We start from the raw sequence: 14,131 nt of genomic DNA, 5'->3' as shown, positions 1-14,131 counted from the left end.
AATAAGTGAATAAAGAACTATGAGAGTGAAAAAAAAACACTTAAGAAAATCAGTAAGTAGTGCATAGCAGCACTCTCCAATAGACACAACGTGTAAGCCCCATCGGTAAATTTTAAATATATTGTAACAGTCCCATTTAAAAAGAAGAAACAGGTGAAATTAATTTACTATTTGTCCCTATATATCCCAAATGTTACCACTTTGACATGTTGTTTATATAAAAAAATCACAATTGAGATATTTTGCTTTCTTTTTATACTATGTCTTTGAAATCCAGTGTGTGTGTTACATTTACAGTACATTTTAATTTGCTGTAGCCACATTTCAAGTGCTCATTTGCCACATGTAGCCAGCAAGTGGCTGTACAGGACAAGGCAGCTCAATAGCCTTGGTCCTTTGGTCAGGTGTTCTGTCCTCCCTCCCTTTATTACATGTATCCTCTTCCCTTTCCCTGTGCTTCTATCCTTGTGTAGCTTCTTGTCCTCAAGGAAATTAGATGTGCTGGGAAGAGCAGCATCAAAGTCAGAATAGAGAGAAGGAGACAAGGTGAAGATTGGCCAGAGATAATAACACCTGCATTATTGTGTGGTGGATTGGGAGGTGGGAGGGGTCTCACATTAGGAGCCTCTGCACTTGTGGTTTGTTGGCTTTTTCAGAGAGGTTTGCCCTGATGCCTTGGTGAACACCTGTTTTATGACTTACTGCTGTCCTTAGGTTTTTTGGTGCTCATGTTGTCCCAGATGTGGCCAATAATAGTCCCTTCAGGAAAGTTCCTGCCATCCCTGTGACATGCCTTCATCATTTTCGTATAAGATGTTATAAACTCATCTTGTTTCTACCCTGAAATCAGCCCCGAAATCAGCCATATTTCTGCAGGTCCAAAGAACTGGTTCATATTAGTAGGGGATGCTATTCAGGACCAAATCTGAGTGCCAGGTGTGCTCACTGCTACTAGGTTGTCTACTGCTGAGCTAGGAAATAAAGGCGCATGTATAAACACTTACATAGATACACACAAAAAGGTATATGGGTGCATATACATACACAGAAATACCTCCCATTCCAATCTGTGACTCCCCGTATTTTTATGTCCCTCTTCAATAGCGAGAATGCTAAGACCCTTAAAATAAACATACTAATTTGCTGAATTCTAAAATACTTGTAAAATAGTTTCAGAGTTGCTTTTCTCAAACCACTACAAAAACAAACCTAATAAAAGAAATTTAGAATTTGTTTGCTGTTCTTCTTCCATCACCACCCTGCCCAACACATGGTAAAGCACACAAATGGATGATTTATTCTACAGAGAGACAAAACTATCGCCAGATGTCCCCACTTGTTAACCTCAGGGTAAGCTGGGTTGGGTCAGGCATTAGGGAAAATGGGTCTGTGCTTAACTCCCATCCAAAGGTGCAGGGATATGAACCATTGAGAAGAAACTTGGGAAGAACCTGGGAAGGATTAGATTTATCTGTCCCAGAGTCTCCCTCTCAGAGCAGTCTCCACTACAGGAAACCAGAACCTCCTATTGCAGAAGCCACGCCCCTTTCCCTACACTTCTGGGAAGCCTGGGAGGGTTACCCTAAGAAATGCCTCAGTTTGTGTGTGGCCTCTCAGGAGCCCAACTCTCAAGAGACAGTTTTTGTCGGCCAGAGGCTGGAGCTGGAGAGCTGGTTGTTTCACTGAGACTTCTGGAAACTGTCCTTTCTATAAACTCACGTGCTCACTGGTTGAGAGAGGCCTGAGTTACATTATGTTTTGAGGATCGGGTTTCATGGATTGGCCATGAAGTAAATGAAGCTGAAACTCCAAGGTCCTTCACTCTATTGCACCCCTTCCAAAGCCTAACACCTCATTTTATCTTAGTAATTTTTAATTCTTCCTCCCAAAGAGGGACTTCTCAGTCGTGTGAGCGACAGGCCCAATGAATCTGGACTGATCCCTCACTCAGGATACTCAAGAAACACACACACATTTATAATGAAGATGCTCACAAATTTTATATATGCACTGAACACATACATACCAAATCTTGTACACAGAAAAATGAGTGGAAGGACGGATACTGAGATGTCAAAAGTTCCTATGAGCTGGGAACATGAGGAAAAAAATTTTTCTCCTTCATTTCTTTTTTTTTTTTTTTCAGTTTTCCATTATTGGGAGAATTTTTTTCAAAATGGTGAAAAATGAATTTTATTGAAGTGCTGTAAATAAAGAATTTCCAAGGGAATTCAAAAACAAATGCAGCCAAAATTCCACCATGTTTTATAGTTACAATGTAACAAATATTTGTATTCTACTTCTTGAGCTACACTTAGAAATTTTTCTTCCATGTTGCTACAGCCTTCTTAATTATCATTATGCTTCATTATTCTTTGAATGGCTCTACCAAAATTTCAGTCATCATTCCTCTGTAATTGGGTATTTAACTCCATGTAAATAGGCATCCTAGTCACTTGTATGTATTTTACTTGTAGTATTCCACCTAGATTCAGAAAGAATTTCAGCCTCTCAATGTATGTAGCTTTCTCCTTTTTTTCCCCCACTAATTCTCTAAGAAAAATCACCACACCTGAAATTGAAAGTTCAAGGAACACAAATGTCAAAGTAGTTCTTAAGCAACTGGGCTGTTTGTGTTCCAGATAGTTGCACTGGTTGACACTGATTTACAAAACTCATCAACCCAAATAATAATGGGGGTCATGTATTAGTCTGCTCGGGCTACCATGAGAAACAAAAAACAAAACACACTGGGCTTCCCTGGTGGCGCAGTGGTTGAGAGTCCGCCTGCTGATGCAGGGGACACGGGTTCGTGCCCCGGTCTGGGAAGATCCCACATGCCGCGGAGCAGCTGGGCCCGTGAGCCATGGCTGCTGAGCCTGCGCGTCCGGAGCCCTGTGCTCCGCAACGGGAGAGGCCACAACAGTGAGAGGCCCGCGTACCACAAAAAACGAAACAAAACAAAACAAAACACACAGGCTAGGTGGCTTAAAACAGCACAAATTTATTTTCTCACAGTTATGGAGGCTGGAACTCCAAGATCAAGGTGCTGTCAGGGTTGGTTTCTGGTGAGACCTTTTTTCCTAGCTTCCTCTGTGCACACTTGGCAAGAGAGAGCAATCTCTGCTCTTTCTTTTTATAAGGACACCAGTCCCATGGGATTAGGGCCCCACCCGTATGACCTCATTTAACCTTAATTATCTCCCTAAGGCCCTATCTCTAAATTAGGGGTTAGGGCTTCCACTTATGAGCTGGGGGCAGGGGCAAGGAGGGAAGGCGGACACGGTGGCACACAACTCAGTCCATTACATAAGGTATTTAAGCATCTCCTTCCCGTTGGAACTCATTCCCATCTTGCCAGGTTTCCATTTATGTGGTTTACCTTCCCCCATCCCTATGAACACAGCTACCCTCTGACACTCCGTGTGAACCCACTAACGCTCAAGCAGAAGCAACCACCACAAGATTGTGATGTGAGTGAGGAAATAAATCCTTTACTATGTTAAGCCCCCGTGATTCGGGCACCATCACAACAGACTGCCTGCCCAAACACAGTGACAGAAAGAGGCACCAGTTTCTCTATCCACAGAAAGCAGTCAAATTTATGCTCAGGCAATGAAAACAATGCTGCAACCTGAGATTAAATGCAAAACTCAAATATCGCCTTACGTAGCCCAAGGAGTTAAGTTCCCCTTGCCCACGCAGGCAGATCTCATCAACCTTTATTGGTGTTTTCAACTGGTTTTGATCACAGTCACCCCCACTCCCTGCCTAGTAAGATATACATTTTACATTGCAACCAGTTCTCATATTTAGATGTATGGCTGAAAAGTTTCACAAAACAATATTTGCCTTTACTACATTGTGGATTTTGACCTATTTTATTCTATTTCATTGCTCTGTAATGCTGGTGGCCACCCACTAATTTGATTTTTCAACTCACTAATGGGATGAGACATAGTTTGAAAACACTGCAATTACTAGGCTCCGAGTGTTTTTGTGATCTTTGTAAGCCACTCCATACCCATGTGAGTTAAACTGGAGAACGGCACGCTACTGAGGACTCAGAAGTAAACCTGCCATCACATATTTACGAGAAAAACAAAACAGCAGGCAAGATTTCTGCTTGAACAGCAGCCCTGGGAAGTTCTAAAAAGAGGAACAGACAGGACTGACTTCAAGAAAGAGTTGGCAATCACACACTTTAAGGCAACTCATACACTTTGCAAAGACCAATGTTCCAATGTGTGGGTGGTGCTGAAATGGTCAGAGAAGAAAGCAGTCTTCTTTCACTCCTGGCGGCTTGTGCTCACAGGTAAGCATCTTTACAGCTGTGTTTGCAAGGTGAGGGCTTCATGTGGGCCCTTCCTGGGTTCTAAGTGCTTCAGCTACCTTAGCTCGTTTAGAAAACAAGCAGACTTAAATCCACACTGACATCGCAGGAAGCCACGCAAGGGTTTCGAAGGAGCCCAATGTGTTACTCTGAAATTTCAGGCAGGTAGTTGTCCTTCTCTGGGGGCACTTACAGCAAAGTGGCTCATCTCTATGCCTCAGAGTGCACAGGGAAAACATCACCTTCCATGTTCTCCAGGAGCCTGCCAATCCTCCATTGGCATGGGCTCCACATGCAGCACAGGGGTGCCTAGGGCACTCTCCAATGCATTGCCTTTCTCCTTCTCATGGGAATTCTGGTGCTCGGCCAGGGCCAAGCTGAAGTGGAAGTTTTCCAACAGCTCTGGCCTGTGTAGAGCTTCCTGCCGTGGCTCTTGAGATCCACGAACGGGAGATCCACACAAAGGTCCCCCCGCAAGTGCTGCCCACCTAGGGCTTCCCTTGGGACACCCCCCAGGCTCATGTACTGCAGGGCAGCACATGGCTAGAGGTGGCCCACGTGGCCAGGGATCCTGTACTCTGCCCAGCCCAGGTCTGAGGGACCTGTGATGCCCAAGGGCAACAAAACCTGAGACTTGATGCAGAAGAGCAAGGTGCATGAGGATGGGGAGGCAGCTGCTGGGTGGGGGGCCGGGCGAGGCCAGGAGTCCTGGTTGGTGGGAGGTGGGACTTGGGGACAGCAGACGCAGCAGGAAGGGTGAGGAGGGGAGCTGCCGCTGGCAGCCACAGTGCACCCTCGGGGGGACTAAGGGTGCACCTGACACAGCCAGAGGGACAGGGAAGAGGCCATGGAGTCACCACAAAGTGGGTTGGGGGGGTGCCTGCAGTCAGGGGCCACCTGGCCAGCACTCCCCAGGAGGCAGTGGGACGGCTCGAGTCAGAGCCCTCCCCCTGGTCTCAGAGAACTCCCCCAGCTTCACCCACCGCTCAGGGCCAGGCTCGTCCCTTAGCTTCCTGGGGAGGCAGCAGCCTGGGTGCCCAGCCCTGGAACCTCAGCCCAACCCCACTCCTCATCCTCTGGCCTCCCTGGGGCAGCTGGCAGCACACTGATGAGGGAGGGAGGGAGGTTGATAAGACAGGGTGGGACAGGCCCTGTGAGCTGCTGGGCAAGTGGGTCCCCACCCACCCACCTTTGGCTCAGCCTTTGTGGGCCTGGCCTCTCTGGTCTTCTCCTCCCCGATGCTCTCCTGTTCCAGAAGCACGGGGTCTGGAGCAGGAGAGACTGGGGAGAAGGGAAGGCAAAGCTGAGGAGAGTAGATCTCACAGCTGGGCACCCCCAAGCCAGTCAGGGAGGCCCCAGCATGGTCACATCACAGCAGGTCCCAGGGTTCCACTGACCCCACACGTGTCCTCAACTGACAGAGCAGAAGAGCCAAGAAGAAAGCAAAAAGCAGCTCAAGCTCAGCAGTGGCCCTACACATTCAAACAGAAGCCAAAAGGAAGATAACACATTTTTCTACGCATCAGGTCGGTAGAGATCTTAAAAAGCAACAATATGCAGTGCTGGCACAGATGTGGGAAAATAGGCACCCTGTACATATATGCTATAGAACTTTCGGAAAACCACGTGGAAATGCCCTTTGTCCAATGGTCCTGAGGATCCCACCCTACCCAAACAGAACTAACTTCCCACACCCAGGCACGTGTCTGAGGACGTTTCACTGCATATTTACAGGGAGAGGCAGAAACCTTAACGGCAGCAAAGTTTCCACTCTAGGACAATGAACGGTGGATCCTGTGAAACGCCATGGAGGTGAGGAGATGCCATTGGATATCGAGCCACTGCCTGGAGGGGCCTGGGTGGGTGAGGGGTTGCTCCATGCAAACAGCCAGTGCTACAGGCATCACTTTCAGGGAAACGGGCTGCCAACCTCCGCACAGGCCCGTGGGTGAGATGTGTGCATACACGGGTGAGATGTGTGCGCACTCAGGTGAGATGTACAAAAGAACACGAAGGGGCAAATGCCAGGGTGCGCACCTTGCTTTGATTTGCAGAGGGTGTGAGGGAGTGGGGAGATTGTTACTTTCTTCTTTATACCTTGATGCTTTTCACTGTTTCTGATAAGCGCGTACAATTTGAATCATCTCTGAAGAGAAATTTAATTAAAAATAATACTCGTGACATTCACAGAGCCTGTAGGGAGAAGTCAGAATTACAGCACAGACTTCCAGGCCTCACCTACCCGGCTTCCCTCGGGTTCCCTCAAGAACTAGCACAATGTCTCCCTCCTGGCCTTTCCCAACCACAGACCCTGGCCCACCACACGTACCCAAGAGCTGGCTGGTCACTCACAGGTCTCGGGGGTGCCTGGGTCTTACTGGGTTCTGGGTCTTCACTGGCTCTCGCCGGCCCACCTGGTAATGGCAGACAGGAAAGACTCAGTGTGCTTCCCTGTGACACACTGACTTGCTCAAAGCTGTGGGTGGACCCCAAGGGAGATCTTGATGGCATCCCCGTTTCCACCCAAGGGGAGAGTAAGCCCAAGAGGTTCACAGTAAGCCCACAGGGCTGGGGGTGGGGGACGAACATGGACGCAGGCTTCTAACCCTGAGCCCAAGGCTCCAGGGCCCCATTACCACCAGTCCATAGGCCTTGCTCTCAGATGTGGTGGAGACTGCCCACCCAGCCCCAGTGCTCCCCTTCTTCCCATAATAAGGAGACAGAAGTGTGCCGAGAATACTTACTTAGTTTTTAAGGGGCTGCTTCCTCCTGCTTCCTTACATCTGGAAGGCAGATGTGAGGGCAGGAACCCAAGCAGCATTCCTGGCCCATGAGGCAACCATGAGGGTGATGCCCCTGGGCAGGGTGGTGTGGGCCAGATCCCTGCTGAGGAGCTGCCCCACCAGCTCAGAGTGTTTAGCTTCTGTGCCTCTTATACATGAGGGAACTGAACTCTCTCAGTAACCCGCTGGCTGGGGTCTGGGATCCATTCTGTCAATGTCACTCCTTCCAGGGCTGATCCCTTCCCATTCCTCAAAGGCATACTGTCCTATGGGAAGGTGGCCTCACCTGGTTCCGCCAGGGCCTTGGTGAGGTCCTCCACCAGGCAGGCTGCCTTCTTGCAGCTCTTGGGCTGCTCTGCCACCACCCTGGGCTGGAGCTTGTTGAGCAGGACGCCCAAGAACTGCTCCATCACCAGCAGCTCCATCATGTGCTCCTTGGAGTGCACCTCAGGCTGCAGCCAGTCTCAACACAGGTCCCAGAGCCGGGCCAGGGCCTGGTGGGACCGAGCCACCTCCTGGTAGAAAAAGTTCCGGAAGTGCAGGCAGGAGAACTCAAGGAGCCCTTCCAGGGTTGGTCTTGGGCCCCTCCTACTGGTCCCCAGCTGTTGACTCCAGTGTGGGCAATTCCAAGGGAGTTGGGGAGTTCCTGGGGGTGGCAAACGCTTTCTCCAAAGGCAGCATCTTTCCAAACATGCAAAGCGCCTGTTGTGGAGGGTGAGTTCACGGGATTGAGGCTCCGAGGGAGACAGACCAAGGATGACAATATGCTCTGGGATCTTAGCCAGAGTCCAGACCTGCAGAGGGAAAAAGAGGTACCCACCCAGTGAGAGGCACAGGCCTGTGAGTGGGAGTTCAGGTCCTGGCCAGCCCTCTCCCCATCCCCAGCTGATCCTGAAGGGTGGAGGCAAATCCCCTTCACACAGGGCTGTGCAGAGCTCAAGCTTCGCTCCCACCTCCAGGCCCAGCCCTGCCCGCATGTCGCCTTCTCCCCATATTTCCACATCAGATGACTCAGGGTGTTCACAGCGGCTCCTGGCCTCATGCAGAGATTACTCACTCATTATAAAGGGGGGAAAAGTGCCTTTAGAATGAAAAACACGTGGAGCAAGGAGCGTCTTGAGTATCTCAGCTGCCTTCCTCAGTCCCTGCCAAGAACGCGCACACTGGACCCTCTCACGAGGAGAGACAGACAACCAAGAGACAACCTGCGTGACCGGCCTGGGCGCCCCCAAAGCCTCAAGACCAGGAATTTAAGGAAGTCACAGTCCCAAGGAGCAAGCAGAGGAAAAGCAACAATGTGTCACGCCGGGCCCTGAACTGGCTGGGGAGCAGAAGACACGTCTACAGGAAGTTGTTGGGGTGACTGGGGGAACAGGGACCAGACCCTGGTATGGAGTCAAGGATGGTGGAACTGTCCAACTTGTCCTCCGATGAGTCAACTAAGAGACAGGTCTGTATATGATGGGATGCGGGGGGCGGAGAAAATGGAGAGGGATAAGGGAGAGAGAGGCAGCGGTGTGCAAAACATAAAATACCAACAGGTGAATCTGAACAAAGGGTATGCAGAGTCCTATCTGACACTATTTTAAAAAGGTCCAAAAAACAATCCTCTGTGGTCCTCAATGTCCGTTGCCGGCTGACCCATTCTTGCCCTTTCCCCGATACGGTTTCCCTCGCCCACCGAAGAGGTCCCAGAGCAGAGGCAGGCACCTCACTCAAACCGAACCCACGCCCGGGTGACGGGGTAGAGAGGCAGGGCGACCGGCCGGCAGAGACGACCCCGCTCGCAGCCCAGGGCGGCTTGGCACCGTCCCCTGCTCCCACCTGAGCGCCCACCACAGACACCCTCAGCCGTCAAGCCCCCTCCGGTCACCTCGGAACGCAGCTGCGCGCGTACACGAGCCGGGCCGCTACAACTCGCACCTCAGGAACGGTACGTCGCGGCCGCCAGCCTGCGTTCCTTCGACGAAGCGGCCCCGGGAGCCCGGCGCGATGGCGTCGGGCCAGACTGCGCGTGCGCGGTACCTGTAACGCCCAGAAGGCAGCAGTCTATCGGCGCGGACGGGGGCAGAGCGAAGACGCGACGGCAGACCAGACAGCCAATCAGAGGCCGAGCTAGCCTAGCCTGGCGTCCGACCTCCCTTGCGCCTGCGCTGTCCTTGATGCCATGGCAACGGCCTAAACAAGAGAAGACCAGAGAGAGAGACGGAGAAAGGAAGAGAAGAGACACATACGCAGAGACAGGGAGTGGGGCATAGAAGAGGAGACACGGACGCAGAGACGGGGAGGGAGAGAAAGGTGAGGACAAGAGGCGCGCACACACAAAGATGGAGAGACCAGAAGGCCCAGAGTCCCCAGGATAGCGAGATACTGAGGAGGACAGACACAAGGAGACCAACAGATGGAGACACAGAGAATGAGAGGAAGACAGACTCAGAGAAGGGGAGATCCAGAGCTTGGGAGACTCTGATGTGGAGAAAGACCCAAGACAGGGACAGGTAGAAATGGGCAGGCCTCGAACGGGGAAAACAGAGACCCTGAGATAAGAAGACCTAGAGATGGAGACAGAGAAGGTGAAAAGCAGAAACGGGGAGACAACAGAGACAGAGAGACCCACAGCCTTAGAAATAGAGGTGAGGGACTTCCCTGGTGGTGCAGTGATTAAGAATCCGCCTGCCAATGCAGGGGACACGGGTTCGAGCCCTGGTCTGGGAAGATCCCACATGCCACGGAGCAACTAAGCCCGTGCACCACAACTACTGAAGCCTGTGCGCCTAAAGCCTGTGCTCCGCCACAAGAGAAGCCACTGCAATGAGAAGCCCGCGAGCCGCAACTAGAGAAAGCTCACACACAGCAACGTAGACACAATGCTGCCAAAAATAAATAAATAAAAATACATTTATTTTTTTTTTTAAAAGAAAAAGAAATAGAGGTGGGGACACTGAGAGACAGGGATGTGGGGGCAAAAAAAAGCATTCTGCATATCCAGGGAATTGACAGAATTTGAAGACTAGCTATGCTGGGGGCTTCAGGAGCCGCTGAAACGGAGGAAAACGTAGGAGAAGCGACGGGTGAGTGATGTCCTCCAAAACCCCAAATAGGTGTCACCACTCCGATAGACAGGGCCAGGGTCAGGATGCCGCTTCCCATTCCAGAATTTTCTAGAGGGCAGTTTATGAGGCTGTAATTTTGTGCAAGCTGATTTTTTAAAAAATGTTTCTCTGAACAGTTTATTTTACATATACACAACAATACTCTCATTTTCCGGTATTCGGTTCCATGAATTTTAACTTATATAACCGCCAACACAATCAGAACAAAGAATAGATCCATTGCACCAAAATCTCCTTCCTGAAGACATACAGATAGCCAAAAGCACATGAAAAGAGGCTCAACATCACTAATTACTAGAGAAATGCAAATCAAAACTACAACGAGGTATCACCTCACACCAGTTAGAATGGCCATCATCAAAAAGTCTACAAACTATAAATGCTGGAGAGGGTGTGGAGAAAAGGGAACTCTCCTACATGGTTGGTGGGGATGTACATTGGCACAGCCACTATGGAGAACAGTATGGAGGTTGCTTAAAAAACTAAAAACAGTGCTATCATATGATCCAGCAATCCCACTCCTGGGCATATATCCGGAGAAAAATATGGTTCGAAAGGATATATGCACCACAATGTTCACTACAGCGCTGTTTACAACAGCCAAGACATGGAAGCAACCTAAATGTACATCGACAGAGGAGTGGATAAGATGTGGTACATGTATACAATGGAATATTACTCAGCCATGAAAAAGAATGAAATAATGCCATTGCAGCAACGTGGATGGACCTGGAGATTATCATACTAAGTAAAGTAAGTCAGAGAAAGACAAATATCATATGATACCACTTATATGTGGAATCTAAAAAAAAAATATACAGGGACTTTCCTGGTGGCGCAGTGGTTAAGACCCACGCTCCCAATGTAGGAGGCCTGGGTTTGATCCCTGATCAGGGAACTAGACCCCACATGTATGCCGCAACTAAGAGTTTGCATGCCACAACTAAGGAGCACACGTGTCACAACTGAGGTGCCCGCCTGCCACAACTAAGACCTGGCAAACCAAATAAGTAAATATTTTTAAACAAACAAATAAATAAAATGATACAAATGAACTTATTTACAAAACAAACAGATTCACAGAATTCGAAACAAACTTGTGGTTACCAAAGGGGAAACGTTGGGGGGAAGGGATAAATTAGGAGTTTGGGGATTAACATATACACACTACTATATATAAAATAGATAAGCAACAAGGATCTACTGTATAGCACAGGGAACTATACTCAATATTCTGTAATAACCTATATGGGAAAGGATCTAAAAAAGAATGGATAGGACTTCCCTGGTGCGCAGTGTTTAAGAATCCGCCTGCCAATGCAGGGGACACGGGTTTGATCCCTGGTCCGGGAAGATCCCACATGCCGTGGAGCAACTAAGCCCATGAGCCACAACTACTGAGCCCACGTGCCACAACTACTGAAGCCCGTGTGCCTAGAACCCGTGTTCCGCAACAAGAGAAGCCACTGCAATGAGAAGCCCGCGCACCACAACGAAGAGTAGGCCCTGCTCACCACAACTAGAGAAAGCCTGCTCACAGCAATGAAGACCCAACACGGCCAAAAATAAATAAATAAGATTTTTAAAATAAATAAATAAAATAAAAATAAAAAAGAATGGATATATGTATATGTATAACTGAATCACTTAGCTGTACACACAACATTGTAAATCAACTATATGCCAATAAAAAATTAAAGAAAAACCTCCTTCCTGGTGACCTTCTCCCCCACTCGTAACCCTCGCAACTACTGATCTGTTTTCCCCAGTATAGTTTTGCATTTTTCAGAACGTCATATAAACAGAATCATAGAGTATGTGGACTTTAGAGATTGGCTTTTTTCCACCAAACATAGTTCTTTTAAGATCCATTCAGTTCATTCCTTTTTATTGCTAAGTAGCATTGATGCTAAGGATATACCGCAGTTTGTTTAAACATTCATCACTGAAGGACATTTGGGTTGTTTCCAAAATTTTGCTATTACACATAAGGCTGCTGTAAACATTTGTGTACAGGTTTTTGTGTGAACCTTTGTTAGTCTTCATTTTTCTGGGGTAAATGCCCAAGAGTGCAATTGCTGGCTTACAAGGTAAGCACATGTTTAGTATTAAAAGAAACTACCACTCTTTTCCAGAGTAGTTGGACCAGTTTACACTTCCACCAGCAATGTATGTGTGCACCTGTTTCTCCACATCCTTACCAGTGTTTGGTGTTATTGTTTTTTAGCCTTTCTGATAGATGTGTAGTGACATTTCGCTGTGCTTTTAACTTGCATTTCCCTAACAGTTAATAACTTTTGAAAAAATTTCATTGAAGTATATTTCGTTTACAATGTTGTGTTAATTTCTGCTGTACAGCAAAGTGACTCAGTTATACATATATATTTTTTCCCTTTCATATTTTTTTCCATATTATGGTCTATCACAGGATATTGAATATAGTTCCCCGTGCTATACAGTAAGGACCTTGTTGTTTATCCATTCTATATATGCTAGTTTGCATCTGCTAATCCCAAACTCCCAGTCCTTTCCTCCCCACTCCCCTCCCCCTTGGCAACCACAAGTCTGTTCTCTTAACAGTTAATAATGCTGAGCATACTTTCAGGTTTATCTGCCATCTGTATATCCTCTTCAATGAAATGTCTGTTCATGTCTTTTGCCCATATTCTAGTTTTTTAAAACTGTTGAGTTTGGAGAGATCTTTTTATATTCTAAATATAAGTACTTTGTCAGATATATGGTTTGCGAACCTTTTCTCCCAGTCTGTAGTTGTATTCCCTTAACAGAGCCTTTAGCAGAACAAAGTATTTTAATTCAGAAGATGTCCAAGTTATCAATTTTTCTTTTATGGATCATGCTTTTTATGTCAAGTTTAAGAACTCTTTGTTTATAAGTCCCAAGGACTTCCATTTTGCTTTTTACGTGTAAGTCAACCATCAATTTTGAGTTAATTTTTGTATAAGATGTGAGGTTTATGTTGAGGTTCGTTTTTTTCCCTTATTGATGTTGGGCGTCTTCTTTCTGACACTAATTCCGACACCGTATGTGTAGTTTTTTTTCAACACCAACAAATTCTCCAACACAAAAGGTGCCCAACAATTCAATTCTGAGACTGACTGCTTACAATTAGCGCAGGTCAAGGGCTCAGTCCCACAAGACTGTCCCCACTTCAGATGCCTGCCACGGGCTATGCACACTTCTGCTCAGCAGCCTTCAAAATCAGTGGTTCCCACAACGCGCAGGCCCCTCAGGTTGAAATTCACTAGAACTCAGGAAAACACTTTACTTAATGTTTACCAGTTTAATATAAAGGATATAACTCAGGAACAACCAAATTAAAATAGGGCAGCCTTTGGAAGGGGGCAGTGTGCAGAGCTCCCGTGCTTCCTCCCGGCATGCCACCCTCTCAGCACGACGATGTGTTCAACAGCCCAGAATCTCTCTCTCAGCCATTAAAAAGACTGGGGCAGACACACATGCACACACGGAATGGCCTCCAGAACACACCGTGAAGAGAACAATCAAGGTAGAACACAAAAACCTACAACCTAGGTGTCCAGAGATCGCCCTTTCCTCCGCCCCCATTAAATGCCTCTAGAAGGATACACAAGAACACATCAACAACTGTGGTCTCCAAGGAGGGGTCTCAGGTGAGAAACAGACTCATTTTTCATTCATCTGCTTCCCTCCTTTTTAATTCTTTACCACATGCATGGGTTGCTTTTTCAACTAAAGTAAAAATATTTGGTCCCAAACAGAGAACTACAAAAGCTAGATGGAGGGACAGTTAAGGCTCTCTCCAATGACAAGCAGTGAGAACACGCCTGGATGAGCTTAGTGACACAGGAGAATCCACTGGCTGTCTATCAGGGCATCTCACAATGTGAGTGCAGCCTGACCCC

This window comes from Grampus griseus (genome assembly GCF_964374135.1).
Source record: "Grampus griseus genome assembly, chromosome: 19".
NCBI classification, from domain to species: domain Eukaryota; kingdom Metazoa; phylum Chordata; class Mammalia; order Artiodactyla; family Delphinidae; genus Grampus; species Grampus griseus.
The sequence above is the reverse complement of the archived record's forward strand: the minus strand, read 5'-3'. Positions refer to the sequence as shown.